The sequence below is a fragment of the Ambystoma mexicanum genome, chromosome 9, assembly GCF_040938575.1.
Source record: "Ambystoma mexicanum isolate Mex_15411 chromosome 9, UKY_AmexF1_1, whole genome shotgun sequence".
NCBI lineage: Eukaryota > Metazoa > Chordata > Amphibia > Caudata > Ambystomatidae > Ambystoma > Ambystoma mexicanum.
In genome coordinates this window covers 722,154,011-722,174,362 of record NC_090931.1, presented here as the reverse complement: position 1 = coordinate 722,174,362, position 20,352 = coordinate 722,154,011, and the positions used below count along the sequence as shown (strand labels likewise).

The window sequence follows — 20,352 nt, the reverse complement described above, 5'->3', positions numbered from 1 at the left end:
TGGTTGCCCTTTAGAGTAGCCTGTCGCTCCTAGCTGTGATAGTGGCCAGGGTGGCGGCATCAACACGCTTAGGTTTGAAGAGATGCAAGGTGATGGCTGTGCAGGGATGGTGGGAGGACTAGGCTTAGCAGGGCGGTGATGGTTAGTGGCATCATTAGTGATCTGGCAAGGTGTTATGAGGGAACTGGCCTGCCATGGGGTGGCTTAGTTGGGGGATGCTTATTATAGTGACATCGAGGAGTTTGGTGAGAGTTTACCGTTTGAGCTACTTGACTCGTGGCAAGTGCGAGTTATGAGAAAGAGGGAACTGGTGTCAGAGCTGGTGTCGGTAAGGAGGTATGGGTCGGGTGTAGTACAACTGCGTCCTTGCAAAAGTGGGACCGTATAGGACTGATTCCCATTCACCCACGAGAGATGACCTATATTTTATAAGATGTTTGTTCTCCGTGTCACAATGAGTTCATTAAAAAAATAGTTTGATACCACCCATGATTGTTACCATATTAGTGCTAATAGAAATGGCTGTCTGATTGTTTGTGGTACACAGTTTTGGGCACAGTTGAAAAGCACTCACAGAAAGATATAACATTCAAGTATTAATTATTTGTGAACTACAAAATAAGGAAATTATTCAGAGTTGGGTGGATATTTTTGCTAAATATCACTGGACTAAGTTTCCACCTCTGCCGATACTATTCCTGAAAATTCGCTAAATCCAGAGTTTACCACCAGCGAATATGTTATTTCTATTTCAAGTCGGATGCATTTCAGAAATATCAAATCCACTGCTGTTAACATGAAAAAAGGGTTGTTTTATTTCAGCCATTTTCACCATCAATGTTGGTTATGTACAGTAGTGGCTTATACCACAACTGTATATTTTATTTATGCGGAACAGGGTCAATTATGACCATTTTATGCAATACACATGTCAGGTGGTGAGAGGGGCATCATAGAAGCTCACTGTTTTACTTCCTTATCATGGCCTTTTGTAAAAACGTGTTTCAGTATATTTAAGGGAAAACCTGTACTTCCATTTTATACAGTAACAAATAAAACAATAACACAGGTTGGGGCCATTTTATACCTTGAACTCTTAGTTGGAGGTAGAAATAGGTGGACTTTCTGCAGAAATTCTTCCTAAAATACAGAATACTGAATTGAGTGGATGATAAAATAGACTTCACTTGCCAAATACTGCCAAAGTAACTATTATGGCCCACTAAGAATTACCCCCAAAGTCTGTTATCGTTTTTCATTGTCTTGTCCAGAACACTCTTATGGGACCGACAAAAGTCATACATGGAAATCATCCACATCGTCAGATATATAGATACAAAACCACATAAACACAGATAAATGCATCCACCTATGCTTTAAAAAGTTACAAATACATACAAACACACCATCATAGTTACAGAAACTGAAACATAAATACAAACACACACACACACACACACAGACACACTACAACGTCCTTGTAAATATACTCGGCCCGTCTTGCTCCCTTTCCATCACCAGTCTCCCATTGAAGTTCTCTCTGATTCCATGAATTTAAATGTGCAACCGACTTTCCAAGAAAGTGCAACTTTGGAGCACAATAAAAGTCAAGTCCCCTCAGCATCTTTTGCTTTGCATTGTCTAAGTGCAGACTACATATATACAATTACCAGCAAGAACCTGACCACTGTTTCTTATTATGTCTGGTAAAGGCTGAATGACAAATTAAGGTTGTCTACTATCTACATGTGGACCAAGGAAATGGAAGAGGGTGAGTGGCAAGGTATTGATGACTGAACAATGTGGGAAATGGAAGGGAGTGCATGAAAGGTAAGGGCAGGGGATTGATTTAAGGGTTACAAGAAGGAGCAAAACAGGATTGGAGGTCTAAAAGTTAATTGTAAGGAAGAGAGGTGAAAGGGCATTGAGGATGTGCTGCAAAGGAAGTGCGCTGGAGGCTGATGTGTAAGGAAAATAGAGTGAATGAGAGAGAATCTGGAAAGGTAGTTCAGGAGGTTGATTGTTGCTGAGATGTGTACCTGACGTACATGTCACTGCATCTGATTGTGGTTCTGGCACAACCCCTTTGTTTTTTTCTGACAAAGTGATGCATACTTGCTTTATGAACACCTTTTTCAATGACAATGTCTGTTTTATTTTGTCAGGTTGCTTTATCATGTATCTTGGTGCTTTGAAATTGTGCATAATTTTACAGACTTAGGGTTTGATTCATGGAATTATATGCGTGGAAAATCAGGGATTTGCATGCCAATCTGTGTGTGAAGCCCCATTTCCTGATTTATAGAATTGACTGCCTAGCACATTTTTTCATAACTTGTGGGGACTTTGCCCAGGCTCGGCACGTCTCTGCAAGTGGTTGAATGCCTTGAGCGAGACACCACGCAGAACGTGCGCAAGGCCTGCGCAGATGGTGGAGTGGGAGGCGGAACTTGCAAAATGCAGAAGAACAAGGGAAAAAGTGGGTGTTACGAGGGACAGGTCGCAGGCAGTCCATAGCACGCCCACAAATGCCCACGACAATGGGTATTCATGGATGTTACCGTGCAACCTCTCTCCTGCGAAATGGCCATGCAAATCCTTCCATTTGTCCGCCAACTGAAGGCAGGCGTAAGTACACTTGCACATAGGAATCAAAGCGCAGAGGTGGGTTTGCATGTCAGATTTAGGGGTGCGTTTATGTAGCTGGGGATCCGATCGCACTTAAGAGTGCACATACGCAGTTTAGTGTGGTGCAGGAATGGTTTACAGGGATCACACACAGATTTTATGTGTTTTACCAGGAGCATGGGTCGGGTGTATGGGTCGGTTGTAGCGCAACTGCGTTCTTGCAAAAGCAGGAACGTATAGGACTGATTCCTATTCACCAAGGAGAGATGACCCATATCTTATAAGATGTTTGTTCTCCATGTAACAGTGAGTTTGTTAAAAAAATAGTTTGATACCACCCATAATTGTTACTATAGTAGTGCTAATATAAATGGCTGTCTGATTGTTTGTGGTACTCACTTTTGTACACAGTTGAAAAGCACTCACAGGAAGATACAGATTTTATGCGTTTTACCAGAGTTACGATACATCAAACCCATATTGTCAGGGTGCCGGTTACATTTACGAGGGACCCCGCAAATGGTCCATGAGAAGCAGGTCCACTTGCAGGGGACCGCATGCACTGTTTGAAGGGTGCATCAATTCACGACCAGGGGTGCATGCAAATGTGGCTGTTCTGGCTGTTTTTGCTTTGCGTGTGGGCGTGTTGGGGACATTCCATGCGTGACTTTTGTATACGGTTACTTTGCACAGTAAGTTCCATGAATATTCAGGGCGCGCATGTTTTATTATGCATGCAGGCTCGCTCAGTGTCATTCTCGGCATGCAGCCTTTGCAGGAACAATTCACACTTTTCCATGAAGCGGCCCCTTAGATTACAATTATAGAGTTTTCTTTATAGTTAAAATCTTAGTCTAAACAATTGTATCTACCTTCAGATGTTTTTGTATCAGAATGCAGACTTTTAAGATGATTCTTAAATGTATTGTGTACCAGTTTAGCACTTAAATAACAACTTTGTAGAACACGTTTTGTGGGTTATAATACTGAAGATGGACTGGGAGCAAGAGGTCATCTCTCCTACTCTCATAATTGAAAACCGTGGAACAAGGAAGACAGGACTCAAATCTCGTTTGCCATGCCATCTCATGTTTGGCACTGAGAGAAAAACCATTCGTCCTGGTTCAGCTATGGCTCTCCTCTAACAATTAATTCTCTAGCTTTACCACCTTTTTACATTGGTCTAAAACTAAAGATGGGATCGGATGGGAGGACATTCATGATGCGGTCAAATTGCAATCTTGAAAAGGAGGAAACCCATATCCAAATCCCAGCTTTCCCGTTATCTTATTCTGGTGAAATCATTTTACTGTTACTATGTTTGGTAATCATGATCAAACCTGTTTATTTTAGCATGCAGAAATCCATAAAACAACACTGTATTAAAGAAAAACACATCATAATACATAGGCAAAAAGCCTCATCACCGCCATAGCCCCTGGCGCTAATAGCGCAAGATCACGAGTTGGGCGGACTTGGAAGTCCCCATTCCCCATTGAGCCCATTCGGGAATGCCCCATTCCCCATTGGGCTCAATGGGGAAATTTCATGCTCATACCGCCGGCGGATTTCACACCAGCGAATTCTCTGCGGATTTCACACCAGCTCAGAGCTGGGTTGAAATCCGCCGAGGCCCTGATTCGGCGGACCCTTAAATCTGGCGTTAATAGCGCTATCATCGGATTTAAGGGTTACCGCCGAGGTCGTGATGAGGCCCATGTGAAAACCAAAAAACATAAACTCAGTTAATCAGTTTGCCACTCTACCAATAAGTGGTTAAAACAAATCAATAGTTAAAATATTTACAATGTTAAATTGACAAACTGTATAATACACATAAAATTATTTCTAATCAGACATCTCAAAATGTTTGGATCTTTGATATGATGCAGATTGTAACAAGCTGGCATAAGCAACCCCAGAGTCAGGGAGAGACAACAAGAATTAAAAGGTAAGTCTCCATTGTTGTAGCCTGCTTTTCTTAAACACATTTGATCAATGTCTCAGAGCATCCTTATTAAACAGGCAAAACAGCGCAAAGTGAAGCAATGTTTCCTTCTTGCCACATAAAGAGCGCCCGTCGCCTGGGTTGGAAACACAAAACCATTTACAGGTTATGGCTTTTAAATGGAAAGCATTCAGGCAGGACCTGCTCAAGAGGGTATGCTGATATTGGTTCGAGACTATGACAAGATACTCTGCTCAACCCCCAGCAAGGCAAAGGGGGCGATTTCTCTCCTTCTGCAGCTGCAGACCCTACCCCCATCACGTGTGGAGTGCCCCAGGGTTCATGTGTCTCACCCACCCTGTATAATATATTCACCAAGCCCCTTTTCGATGATCTGGACCATCTTGGTATCACCTACTCAAACTATGCAGATGATACCCAGATTCTCCTACCACTTTCCGGGGATTACGGCAAGGATTTGGCCTTGGTGAACAGGGTTTACCTCATCATCCAGGCAAGGACGGCAGTATACGGTCTATGTCTGAATGATGACCAAACTGAACTCATCATCCTGGGCACTACCTCCAACCTGAATAAATTAGGCCACAAATACACCTCCTTTACGATTGACGGTAATCCTATTAAAGTTGCCAAAGAGGTAAAAACCTTACCTCATTTCCGCTCTGTCATTCACTAAACAAGTAAACTCCATGAAGTTCGACACTGCATATACATGTAAATTTATCAGAGCTGGCAAAGCATTCTTATCCAAAGATAGATGCATTATCCTTGCTAGAACCCTTATCCTGTCCAAATTGGACTACTGCGACTCTCTCTACATTGGTTTTAATAAGCACATTATCAGAAGAATTCAAATACTCCAAAATAATGCCCTCAGAGCTGCCTTGGGTATTGCAAGGAGAGATCATATCTCTGAGTTTAGAAAACAAAACTATTGACTTTCCACGAACGACAAAATCCGGCTTAAAACCGCCTTGCTCACCTAAAAATTTTGAATAAGCTGTTTGTATTGCGTTCTTCCTATGTGCCACCTGCCTTCGTGACTTTATGTAACCGCACTTCTTTACTTTTAATAACTGTATTTTTCTATAAGCTTGATCTGTTCTTATGCAATGTGTAACTAAGATGCGAGTTTTCTTGTAACCTCCGCACTCTGATACATTCGGGTCAGATGCACAATATAAATAAACAAACAAACAAACCAACAACCTAGCAGAGGTTTTGCTCAGATTTTCCTCCTCCCTGAAGATGTACTGATCAGTTCAGATTTTTTTTAAAGATGCTTAATGAATATACTGGCAATGCTTTCAGGGTTTTCCAAATAGCAATCCAAACCCAACAATGTGAGTGGCCATTTAACAAAAAACAGCGAGCATATTTTGAGGTGGTTTCCCACATTTAAAATATATTCCTTATGAGTAGTCTAGTTATTCTACTTTCTTCACTGATCCACACAATACGCCAAAATAGGATCGTCCTCAGACACAGCAAATCTGTAAGAACGGCAAGACCTGTTTCTATGTGAAGGAGGTACAAGGATACAGAGGCAGGGACACCAAGGAGTCAGGCAAGAAAAATGTTCTACTCACTCTGTCAAACCTCTAACTTTGCCACAATCCCATAGCTCACTCCCATAAGCCCCCACGCCAACCGCCTTACCCTTATAGATTTCCAACATCTGTTCAACAAAATGCCTCTTCATTGTCTTGGCAAATCCGAACAGACCCCCAATTACTTGGTTCATTTTGAGTCTCTGGTTTTCAATATTGATTAACCAATAGAAATATTGGTTTAAGTTGAGCCGAAGGTAAATACACTGCTTGCAAGCCCTTAGCCTCTGACTAGTCAAAGAGATTGGTACCTGTAAATGACTATGTGAGGCCTTAGAAAACCAAATTGCAAAACATTTTGCTGTGTTTGCCGTCAGACCACAATACTGCATGTTGGACCCATAAGTGTCAACAAGTGTCTGCAGGGATTTAGGGTTCCTGGCAAGCAGTACTACATCATCAGCATAAGTAAGAACGGGCATTCAACTGCCCGCACAATTGGGGACATCATTAGCAATAGCTACCAAAGTGAATGTAAGGGAGTTTTTATATAAATTAAAAAGGAGGGTTATTAAACAAAAACTCTCCCATCCCTACCTCTGTAGCATCACTCACTTCACTCTTACCATAATGGATCTGGACTACTGAGTCTGTGTGAAAGACCTCCAACATCTGGATCAGGTTTGAGAATGCTAAAGGAACCTCCTGTTCATGTGGTAAAGGGCGGGACACAGGTCCATAAAAGCCAGATAGACAGGATATCCCAGAATAAGAACATATATTGCCAGAATCAGTACACATTTAGGCACAACTGCACAGTGTCTATACCAGACCTACATGCCAGCTGTGTGCCTCTCAGGAGATCATGCTACCTCACCCAGTCCTCCAATCTATTAAGTAGAGTCCCAGCAAACGGCTTGGATGGAGAAAAATATACAGTTTGGGGCACTACATATGATGTTGCAGTCATCTGCTTCATTATTATGTGAGATTTCAAATGATTTAGAAAAAGACCAACTAGAAGAGGGAAAAAGAAATAAACCTGCAGAGAAAGAAGACAGCATCAAAAAGGACATAGAAGGACCTGGAAGCAGGGGAGTTGCTAGGTCTGGAAAAGACCCGGGCTAAGCTGATGTCGGAACTGTTGGGACTGGGGGCTAGCTAGTCTTTTGGCTGTAGCTCCTGAGATTCTATCCGGGGCTACAACCAAAAGATCCGGGGCTATAGCCCCCTCAGCCCCCTTTTAGCAATGCCCCTGCCTGGAAGTCAATTTGAACTAAGTGTGTTAGAGAAAGGGGTTTCACGTGCGCCACAGCACAGCAGTACACTTTTAAAAGAGAAAATAGCTTTCTTCCGGTTAGTGTGGAAATTAAAACTCAAGGGGCCTCATTCCGAGTATGGCGCTAACCAATGGCGCTATTAACGCCTTGGTTGACGCCGTACCCGGACCGGCAGCGCCTTGGTGGTTGGCGGAATTACCGCCCCATTCCAAGGTTGGCGGGGCGGTAATTCCCCAATCCCCATTTACCCTTCCCCATTCCCATTCTTGCCCCATAGGGCATAATGGGAGTGGGGAAGGCGTCAATTACGCCACCGTAAATTACGGTGGCGTAATTAACATCAAGGTCCCTTAGCGCCATGGTATTTAACGCCTGCTAAAAGCAGGTGTTAAAAGCACCATGGCGCTAAGGGAACTCGGAGTATGGCGGTAAGGGATTACCGCCACCGCTCTCGTTAGCGGTGGCCGCTATCCCTTACCGCCATACTCGGAATGAGGCCCAAGGTGTTTTGTGACTCGCTTGAAAACCAGAGCAACAGTGAAGAAGGTTCGAGATATTTAGAAATGTTGCACCTGTATCCTCACAAGTACAGATTGCCATTTTGACAGCCTTTGCAAAAAAAGTGCACTGGAAGGCTTCAAGTAGGTCGCATATCATCCAAAGAAATATGGGAACTTTTCCAAAGAGTGAGACAGGTACTAAAAGGATTACTTGACAACCAGGAATTGATCTTTAAACCAGCTGACAAAGGTTGGTCACTTGTTCTGATGGACAAAGCTGACTATCTGAGAAAAGAAGCAAGGCAACACATGATGGGGAGACATATCAAGAAAGTAATTTCTGCACACACAAGAACATTTCTGGAAACTACACATCCGACTATGCCAGTGTATTATATCTTACCAAAGATCAAAAAGAGTCTGGCGAATCCATCAGGATGCCCTGTTATTTCAGCCGTGGGCAGTCTATTGGAAGCATTGGCGAAATATCTTGACAAAGTCATACAACCACTCAAACAGGTTAGCCCTACCTACATAAAGGAGATGGCACATTTTCTATCCAAACTTGATGTTATTCAGTTTGTGAAGGGACAAGACACATTGTTCACAATGTGTTCTCCCTGTACACAAATGAAGCAGGCCTGGGGGCCGTGGAATGGTTCTTACTCAAATCAGACACATGCATTGGAGGCATGGTCTTTGCTCTCACGCTCTTAAAACTTGTACTGATGAACAATTTCTTCAAGTTTGATAAGAGGGTCTGCCTTCAACTATCAGGAACGAGCATGGAAGCAGTGGTGGTGCCCATTCAGGCACATTCTTATATGCTTTACATGGAAACTGAACATGTTCTGAACTCGACAAGATGGATTGTGCATCTCTCTATTTTTGTAAGATATATAGATGATGTTTTTGGAATCTGGATGGAACCAGCAGATGAACTGGATATGTTTATCGGAATAATGAACAAGATGCATTTTCGGATAAAGTTCACAACTCAGTGCAGTGACACAAAGATACATCTTTGGATGTCGAGATATACTATGAGTGAAATGCTCTGAACACCAGGATCTTCACACAGCCTACTGACAGGAAGACCCTGTTACTAGCAACCATTTTCCATCCCAAGCATGCAATTGACAGCGTCCCCCTGAGTCAATTCCTGATGTACAGGAGGAATATTTCAAACATGGAAGAGTAACAGAATCAGGCATCTGAAATGCATCACAAATTCCTTGATCGAAAATATGATAAGGAGTTGATCAAAGAGATATCAGCAAAAGTGAAAAAGATACCAAAGGAAACATTACTGGCACAAAAAGCACCAAAAGCAAGTCCACCATTGGTGTATGTCATGTCTAACTCCACACAGAGTGTCAAAATCAAGAGGATTATCAGACACAATGGGGCCATGATACGTAATGACCGTGTTACAAAGACCTTTTCTGGTACCCCCTACATTTGCCTGTAGACATAGTCAAGCCCTATGTAACACCTTTGTAAGAGTGGACATGGCACAACAAAAAAGATCCAGGGGACAGCATAAAGGAACACAACCCTACAGCAATTGCCAACACTGCTGCAAAATCATAAAGGGCAACAGGATAAAACACCCACACTCAGGGAAAGCCATTGAACTGAAACAATTGTGTACTTGTGATTCTAAGAATGTTGTGTATGCCCTGAGATGCCCATGTGTGTAAAGTGAGATGGACAGAACAATAGTCTAACATTAGAATGAAAAGTTTGAAATCAATGGTGCCTACACACTTTTTGGAAGCCAAATACAAAATAGCAAAACCGAAATGTGTTATACTCTGACATGTGTTACTGAGTGACAGGGGTGTGACCTTCATAAGAAACTATTACAAAGGGAGATAACCTGGATAGAACAGTTAGATTCTCTTACCCCTATGGGGATGAATTGTGATTGGGAATTGATGTGCTTTGTCTAGACTGTGCGCAGGATTTACCTGAGAGGTATATAATAATGCTTCAAAGGTTGATTGACAGACCACCTTTTGAGATTTGTGTTTTTGGGGCAGGCTGCCTGTTGACAGAACGCTTTATGCTAGAATATGTATTGTACCAATTATAACTTGTTGATTTTTGATCTTTTCTTAAAAAGGACATTCCGCCCGTTAACAAAATGTTATTAGACCTAAAACGTGTACATCAGAATTATGGGTGACATAATTGAGTCATGATATAATTTTCAAGATGTGAACGCATTCTTTGGCAATTCACTTGGTGAATTATAGTCCTTGCAAGGACGCTCAAAGCAAGATCGACAACTGTCCTGGTTACGCACACAGTGCAAGCAGGTAGAACGTTGCCATGACAGCTGAAGTTATTTAAATTGAGGTGGGGCACCCGACCTGTATCCTGGTTTTCTGCCCGACGGTCTGAATATCTGAAGGAACCCAGAGGTAGTAAGTGTTTCCAAAGTTTGCTTATCTAATAAGTAAGGGAATGCGACTTGACCATGCTCGCGTAAATGGTGGGCAACGTGAGTGTCGCTGAGTTCACGTGCTTGGCAGCAGTGTGAGCGGACTAGCGTTCACTTTATGATGTGCGTCCGGCGATAATATCTATCAAGTTTTAAAAATTCCATCTTTTTATTTCATAGAGAGGTAGAAGTTCCCTTTAAGGAATTCTGAATGCACAAGATCACCTGACAGGCTCTTCATTGGACGTGGCTGTGTGAGTGCAATACCTCTTTTTGAACTCACATGTCAAAACAAGAGTAGTTACTGACCGTTTTCATGGAAACTTGTAGCCAACTTTGTTTTATATCTTGTTTGTAGGTTGAATTGTCCTTGAGTACTCTTAGAACCAATCGAGGTCAGCCTTCATTACTTTTTAATGTTATGGTGAAATCCGATGCTATCGCAGTGATAGAGGGGCAATACTATAATTCATCAATTATTACTTATTGTGGGTGAATTAATGAACATTGTGGAAAGAGATAAAGGAAGAAGGCCAACTCAAAGCTCTGAAGACGGATATCATTTATCCAAAACACGTTGGCTATTGTAAATACTGTGTTTTATTTGACTGTATATAAATAACGAGTACTTCATGTAAAGGTTCAGTGCAGTAATACGTTTCTTTGGATCTGTGATATGAATTCAATGACCGGAAACAGAACATGTTGGCACATATGAAATACATGAAATGTTGGTTTATGAACAACTGTGTTATTGAACATTGAAATTAACTTCTACATACCTTTAACAAATTTATAGAGAGAGTTAGTCTGGTTTGAGTGTGAGTGGGTTACCTGTTGGCGACAATGGACCGTTGTATGAACAAAAAGACTTGGATGGACCGTCTAGAAATGTGACTGAGTGATAAGAAGATGTAAGAGAGTGTTACCCTTTTTAGAAATCATCTTTGTGTAAGGAAAGAAGCCCACAGGTCAATGTTACCACAAAATAAGTCATTTGGCAGCCCATCAAAACCCAGGGCTTTGATAGTTGTTGGTCTCCCCAAAGAGAAGCTAATTCAATAACCAAAGAGGAGGCAAAGTCTCCTCACCCACAGACAGACTCTCAGCCCCAGCCCCGACAGGACTGCAGATGGGACTGTACAGAATGCTAAAATGCTTGATCCAGTCCTTTACCAACACATGCACTTTGGGAACTTCCACAAAGCCAAATCCAAACTAATTTCCATGACGTTAGGAGGCGAAGCATTGAGCGCTGCAAGAAGTGAACTCTTTTTTGCTTTACAACTAACAGAGAGCCATGATCATACTGCCCGCCCGGCTACTATTTTTGACAGGCTTTGTTGTCTAATAAATTGACCTACAGTTTTCTACAAATCAGGTAAAAGAGTCAATGATCAATTTTGGAAATGATGCAGAATCGAGGAAAGACAACAGAGGTCCCTTGTTTATGGCTACCATCTTTTACAATAGCTCGGGTTCTTTATCCACTCTCCATTAAAGCTTCCGGCCATGTGTGCCCTTTACCAAAAGTTGGGTATAGATGACATTTCTGGAAGACACCTTCTTTACACCCAGCGACTAGCTCAGTAAGAGCAGAGAATGGTCACAGTTGCACCTCCCAGAAATCTCAAATCTCCCAATGCGGTCCTACCACTTCATGGGAATCAGTATAAGTTTGTAATACTGCAAGATCTGCCGTTTTGAAACATAACGTTACGGGCAGTCTTTAAATGAAACCTACCATTCACTGCTCTGAACCCTGTCTCCATCAGGACTGCCCATAACACCAAAGCACTGCTAGAAGGTCTGGGATCCACCAAACATGCTTTTAGCAACATGAAGGCCATTTCTTTCTCATGATCATAAAGAAGATCCTCACCTGTACCTAATCAGTTGTGTAATAGCCCCCCACGTCCCCGACCATCACAGGAATAACACGTCCCTGATCGTCATGGTTTCATAATAATTTTAGTAGAGTGACCCTCCCCTTGCCCCTTGTATTATGATAACAATGTACCAATCCCAGATGAATAGCTCCCAGGGTTGTAACTATCAAAGAAACAATATTTTCGCTCAACTGTGCAGAAAGTTGGGAATTCGGACCTACATTTATCGAAACATAGCCAGCCCCACTCAGAAGGTCCACCCTTAACAATGAGCTTTATCACAGCCATATGCAACAGCCACAGTCCAAAAAGATGGCTAAGTTCAATAGCCCATGTTTCCTGCAACATAATCAACTGGTAATCATTACCAAAGTCCCAACAAGCTGAGTTTTGAATCTTTCTCTTTAATCCTGTGATGTTCCAAACCAGGATTGTAGCACTCTAGCAGCCTGCTAGGGCTGCCTGAAGACTGTCTACATTCATCTTCAGAGAAACATCTGGCTACTTCCCCCCAACTGCCAACTAGGACTCACTTAAATCGTCTGTTTCCACCAAAATAATGAAGGGGTTTTGAGATGGACCAACTACCTACAGTTGGAACTGATCTCAATCAATATCTTCTAGACCCTGTAAACAATCAAATCTATTTGATGTCACATGCTGTATAGTCGTTCATGAAACATTTTTTCCCACAAACTACTCAGGGTTACCATCTCCCCCTACATAAAGTTACACGATACGTTTGTCACACAGTGGGTAACCGTATTTATTAAGGACACAGTACTGTCATCACTAGGCAAGCATACGATTGGAACATTAGTCACAACAACACGTAAAGGGGCTGACGGAGGGGGGCTATTTTTAGTATCTGGCAGAGTTTCCTGGGGTCTGTCTCTCTAAGAACGACACACATAACTGAAATGTATATTGCATAAAAGAAAAGTAGTGTCACTAATGTGTAGTAAACTTACTTGAGAATGTGTGGGAGGGGGAGGTTGGTATTGAGTTTACTTGTTCTGGAAGTTGGGGCCACTGCATTGTGGGCTTGTGACACTGCACTGTCCCATCAGCCTGAAAATTATACTGGCTCGGCAGGCCAAAAATTGACAATCCTCCCCTGCATGCAGATTTGTGCCGTGGAGCCGGGGGGTTGGCTAAAGAGGTAAATCCCCTATGTGCATCCGCTCCCCCCTAAACTGTAATGGAAACCTGTCAGACTAAGAAGCCTCTGCAAAAGTTTCCCTACTACTTTCCAGGCATGACTTGAATGGACGCTGTTAAAGTAATTGATCCCAGCATATTTTGCATTTCACAAAAATACACGTTTTTGTAGGGATGGCCAGGCATGTCACTGAAGGTTTTCTTTTTTTTTGTTTTGTTTTGGGGGCAATATCACACAAAGGTTACTGGATATGTAGGGTCAGCAAAACTAATCTATTCCTAACAAACAAACTTATACCGTATTAGAGCACTGACAAACAGGCACAGATGCAAACAGGTCTTGCACTGGAGTTCAATATGTCAACAAAACACACGCAGACAATGCATCGCTTACTATGACTATTGAAATCCATGTGAAGTTCTCGAGCACAGCGCATTTCTCCACACCTTCATGTCAAGTCATCGACTGTGGTAGAAGTGTAAGAAAAAAGGTAAAGGAACTATGTTCCCTGTTGGCCTGCCCCAGCTCCCCACAATCCTCATCACGCACCCCTACCACGCACAATAGAAACCCCCCCAACAAATGAATCTGCTGTTTAAGGGAACATTCAGTGCAGTGCACTAAAGTACACGTTTCAAAATCTTCCTACACTTTTATTTTAAAACTAAGCCATTACAGAACGGTTTATTTTTTAAATAAAAGCAGGGGAACGGTAAAACTTAAGTTAAAAAAAAGTAGGGGAGTACCGTTCCCAGCCGCTCCCCCCCTCCATTTTGACCACTCCCAGTTATTTTCCCTGCATCTGAGCAGATTTTGCTAAAGAGTTCACCAACATGAATCCTAATCTTTTTTTTTTCTTTTTTTTTTTTTTTACAGCAATGTCCACATTTCTTACCTGCGGCTGAAGCTAAATAGTTTATCTATACTTGGCCGATAATGATCCAAAATACAATCGTAATCTCAAGGAAAAATACCTGATTTTGATTCAAATCAAAATTAAATGAAAAGCTCAATTTTGCTTCAGAAATCCACTCAATTGAAAACGGCCACAGTTAATATTCTGCTATGTCAAGTACTCAAGTGAGGGAACTATATAGCATACAAAGGACTCCTCCGAGATATTAAGGCGCTGACTGCCATTACAAATCGTTTCACAATTTAATGACTCGAGGGATAACTTTGCAAAAGCTTAATTATACATTTGATTTTGCAATTCCAATTAAGAAATTATGTGACTTGCTGCTTTGCATGGACGGCTGCAAAATGCTGCAATCTATAGGGATTCCTCAAAGGGGTGATCATTCCTTTCCCCTCTTTCTTGACCATCCACATCCCGTGTCTTCAAGTAATGTCTGCTGGACCAGATCCAAAGGACGTGCACTGGTTACAAATATTTTATCTCCAATTTGCATGTGATGTTTACCTGGACACACTGAAATGTGCAAACGTATAAGAACACAAAAGACTTGAGATTAAGCCCAAGGTAGAAATTGAACCTGCATAACAGCCAACTCATTAAAACAGAAATGTATAAAACACTGTTTTCCTAAAATGATGTCACAAAGTCACTATCACCACAAAGTGCTTAGAAAGCAAAGTGGTTTAAAGAGATTAAACTAATTCTCGAGATTAGCCATCATACTAACAAAGTGCTTATAAAATCTTTAAAAATCTGCAATGAGAAAAGAAAGTTTAAAGAAACACACACACTACTAATTACGAGTATATGAATGAGGGACAACTAAATTAAGCAACTCAAAAGTTGACCAATCGCCTTATTTTTCATTTGTTGGAAATTTAGGAAGCACATGATAAAATTACTAGAAGCATTTAGAAAAATAAGCAGGGAAATGACAGATTGCTTTATGTCTAGTGCTACATGTTGCCTCAGAGTGCAAAGGAGGAATAGTTGTACTACTCTGGCAGAGAGGCTGGTGGTGTGGTTAATCTAAGGTGTCTGCCCTTAACTGTGACATACCATGGGGTATCTCTGATTTACTCCAGGAGACAGTTTATTCCATTTACAGGCACGTTGCTGCTAGCAACTCTGACTTATTACATTGCAGTTAGCTTCTTATTCAGAGTTAATAAGAGTACATTTGTTGTGAATCAGCTACGTTTAGGGAAGAGGATTGTGAAGTACTACAGAAACCAGATTCACATTTTTTTAGGAGTAACAACATTTCAGAAAGTCCAAATGCATTTTTATCAGAAATGAGACATATAGAAAGGAGCAGGCATTAAGGAAAATAGCAGAGATTATTTTTCTCTGTGGTCCTGGGCTCAGATTCTACCACAATGTTGACCCTTGCACTGCATTAGTGTTCCTTCATGTTTGAGTTTCTTGAGGGATGGGAAGACCAATCTTTAAAGAGAACCCAGTCAACACAGTCTGGAATGGATGAGTGTGTTTTGGAGCATGCTGGGAAAGTTTATTTGGGACTAGATTCGCCAAATGATGGCTGGACCAGGCTGTCTTCAGTTTGATTAACTGTTTTACCAAGTCTTTAGAGCCAGTGATATAAGGTCACGAAGGTTGAGGCCATGGTCATTCTGGCCATTTTGTTCAAGAGATGTTGCATATGCTTTGCACAGTTGCTGTGGAAACTTGGAAGCAAGATGGTACAGCGGTCCAGTCTTGAGAGCCTCATGGCTATCACCATCGCTATTTTGTACGACATGTTGGCTAACGGGAGGACATGTTGATTAACTGGAGGACTTTCTTTAGAATGTGAATCTAGAAGTGCATTTTTTCATTCAGTTATTTGATGAAATTGAGATCTGAATCCCACATGACACTTCCATGTTTAGCCTTCTTCTGGTCTCTAATGTTGGGCTAGTATACCCATCACCAAAGAGAGGTCAGTTCAGCTCAACCTTGGTGACTTCTGTACACCTGTCCATACACCTCCTTCAGGAGTTCCCTGAGAAATCAACCTCCTGTTGGTTATTTAACACCTGCACGATACTTTCAATGTCCCTGGTGTTCTCTGCAACACCGCCTCATCCATGGAACTTAACCACATGTGCCAACATTAAGCTTTGGCACATTTGCTATCCATGCCTCTCGCTAAGTAGTTTCAAGAAGTGTTCATACATAAACATCAGCATCAGAAACACCCACTTTTTAGATTTTCATTTTGAAGAAAGGGTGTTAATAGACACAACACAACTTCCTTTCTAGACATGTTTTATGTTGTCTGCTTCGATGTTTCACATGTTGCCCTGCACCTACGCCCTATGGGAACTGGGGCTCGAAATAAACATTTCAAAAAAACATCTCTGGAGTTATTCATGTATTTATTTATCAATATGTAAAATATTCCGTAATGGCTCATTTAGATACTCACCTACAATACCATCTTGCACTGCCACATAATGGTTCACACTGTTTTGGCTACTGATGTATGGTCCCACTGAAACTATTGTTGACATTGTTGATGCAGGCAACATCATTGTTTTTGAGTGGGTGATTAATTTACTGCATTTAAGCTGTACATTTGCAGAGCTGTCACGTTTCCTGTGGCCATTCCTGGGAAGGACATCCAGTCCTGTTTGTTTTACCTTTGTTGGCTCTTGTAGTTTTTTCGTGCCATTTGACATTTAGTCAAACTACAAGTCCCAGAATTCCCAGGACAAAAAGGCTGGATGGCCTTCTCGTGCATGGTTTTATGAAACCTGAGAGCTCTGCATTAGACCACTGAATAATGTATCAAAATGTTGCTCTCATGGGATCATCACTGTTTGCATAGCTCTCAAACAGTCACTGCTGTAATGGAGGTTCACTGCACATCCCTCTATTGATTCTTATGTGGAGGTAGTTCCGGAAAGGATCTTTTGTACTTTTCAAGTGAAAAACGAGCATTGTCCTTCTGTAACCCGCAAGTTAGCCCTTCAGCCCAATAACTAAAATAAATGTAGGAACGAGATTTTAGTCAGGAATAATTGGCATCAAAGATTAACAGAGTCAGGATTCTGTGAAATCTGATTCACAAAGAAGCTATCAGGAGTAAGTTTGGCTCAGCCCTGTCTTACACCTTGAGTGGGCCATTTGATTCCGCAAAGTGGTTACTCTGAGTAATCCTAGCTTACTCCGGAGTAAGTTAGGAGGAAGTGTGAACTAACTTAGCTGTGAATCAAATGTCCCTCTCCTTACTCATGACGTAATGCACGTCATTTTATCCCGAGTAACTTACTTTGGGAATCAAATGGCCGATTCCAGGTGTAAGCCACGGGCAGGTGAGGCTCACTTCTGCTAACGTGTGTGTGAATCAATGCCTGTTTAGGGCAAAATCAAGTAAGTGAAGTAAGAAGTTAGTTAGTGAATTGAGGAGCTGAGAGTCAGCAGGATCAATCTTAGAATCAGTAAAATGTTAGGAGACAGGAATCAGGATAAGCAATGTTGGATACAATTAAGTCCGGTGTCATAAATCAGTAGAATCAGGGTTCTGGGGTCAGGATTAATTGTAGTCTGCAGAATAACGTGGGCAATGAGTGTATTGATCAGATTGTGGCAAAGAGGTTTCATGATAACTTGGGTATTATCACGAAACGGTAGAGTGAGGTGTAACAGGAGGTAGTAATCAACGGATGGGATGAAATACATCCTGTGACCATAACTGGATTAGAGGGCCCACAAAAACAACAGCTCCATAGTGCATTCTCTACGAATGGCAATACAGTTCACAAAGTTCATTGAACATCTATCAAAATGTAGCAATTTGTGACCATTGCAATGTTTAATTTAACTTACCTTAGCATTAAAACAAGATTGCTTAACTATCACCATTGATGTGTAAGTTATTCAGAGAGTTAGGTGATGGGAGAGGGTGGTAGTGTTTCCAGTTCTGAAGAAAAGTTGATGGTTTTTACTCTTAAGTTTAGTAGTTGCAGTACCAAAACTGCAGACTTATGACTACCTTCCTCCGGCCCCCCCTACAGAGATATTATTTCAAATGGTTGTGGTTCAAATAGACCCGAAACTGTGGTACCCGCTAAAACACTCAAAAGTTTAGGGTTTCCTTGAAAATATGATAACTATTGTTTTCTTCCTTGTTGCGTAGAGTGTAGATCATAGGGTTCAATGCTGGGGTACAGACAGCATACACCACAGACACTATTTTGTCAGTGTCCTGTGTATTACTTGCTTGGGGTTTTAGGTAATTATACATAGCTGTCCCATAGAGCTAAACCACAACCATGATGTGGGATCTACACGTGGAGAACGCTTTGTACCTCCCACCGGCCGCCCTAATTTTCAGAATGCAAATAATGATCCTGATATAAGACAAAAGGATCAAGGCAAAGGGCATCATAATAAAAAACATCCCTGTAACAAAAATGTTCATTTCAATGAGTGAAACATCAGTGCAAGCCAATCGCAGTAGTGCTGGCATCTCACATTCAAAGTGGTCAATCTGGTTGTGCCAAATAAAGGTACTTGAAAAGTGAAAGACACATGCACCACTGAAAACACAAACCCCCATGTCTATGTTGATAACCTGGTGCAGACGTGTTTCTTCATGATCATCAAATAGAGCAAGGGATAACAATTGGCTGCATATTTGTCATAGACCATCAAGTAGTATGCATTCTGTTATTCCCAGAGCTATGCCTAGGTACATCTGTGCTGCACAACCTACAAATGAAATAGTTTGCATAACTGACAAAGAATTCTACTGCAGTTTGGGAATAGATATAGAGGAATAGCACATGTCCAGGAATTATAAGTTTAGGAGGAAGAAAATTACATCGGTATGCCGAGTTGATGATCCACAACGATAGATACGAAGATGAGGGCATTTAAAACAATGGCTGTGAAGTAGATTAAAAGAAACAACGCAGACAGAATGATCCGAATATGTGGGTTACTGGAGAGCCCCAGCAGGATGAATTCTGTTGCGATGGTATAATTTCGCCTTTCCATTCACGTTATGTTGCTACAAGAAGAAATTCGCATTACAGCAGATTAAACACTGGTTTAATCCCATACATTTTTATCGTTAACAAAATTCTAATGGGAACAACGCCTTTCATACAAACAATGATAGATGTATACTAACAAGCATATACACATGAATTTCCAGCTGTTAATATTGTAAAAGTCACAGCATTTTTTCCACGATATTTGAAACAATATAATTTACCAGCGATTGTTTCTGTGTTCACAGTTAAAGAAGGTCCTCTTTTGTTCATGTGTGTGGGTCAGCTGCATGTGTTTTCTCTGGCTATCGCAACACTAATACTTGTATTCAACATCACAGTAAAGGGATCATTTCACTGCCCAAAGACATGTTCTGAAATTCTAAAGGTTTTTATAACAGCAAAATAAATGGGGGATTACGTTTTACTATGGTACCCAGCTTTAGTTCTAACAAGAAGTAGTCAAACTTCTCTCCAGGACTACTGTCTCCAGCTCTTCTGTCTCTATCTTAGTCTCCACCTTCTTAGAGGATACACATATCAAAGTGTTTATAGCTTAGGTGTCACACACGGTGTCCAGTCAAATGGTCGACAGTGATTTGGTCGACAGACAATTGGTCGACTGAATTTGGTCGAATGCCAAATGGTCGAATTTTTTTTTTTTTTTATATATATGTATTTTATGGGTTTTCGTGTGGGGAAAAAAAATAAAAAAGAAAAAAAAGGGGGTTGGGGGGGGGGACCCCCCCAAAAAAAAACAAAAAATGGGTAAAAAAAAAAAAAAAAAATTCGACCATTTGGCATTCGACCAAATGGTGTCGACCAAATTGTCTGTCGACCAAATGTTTTCGACCATTTGACTGGTAACCGTCACACACTTCTTTCCTGACTGTTGCGGGCTTGCCCTTCAGACAAGTTGTCAGGCAGTCACACTTCTTCCCAGGCAACACTGGGCACCACAATCCCTAGTTCCTTGGGTCAGAAAAATATGTGCCATGTATCA

General features: G+C 41.5%; 1 pseudogene; it reads right to left on the bottom strand.

Moving 5' to 3' along the window:
• Positions 1 to 18,430: 18,430 nt before the first annotated feature.
• On the bottom strand, positions 18,431 to 19,353 carry LOC138487400 (olfactory receptor 2K2-like; annotated as a pseudogene).
• Between the last annotated feature and the right edge of the window lie 999 nt (positions 19,354 to 20,352).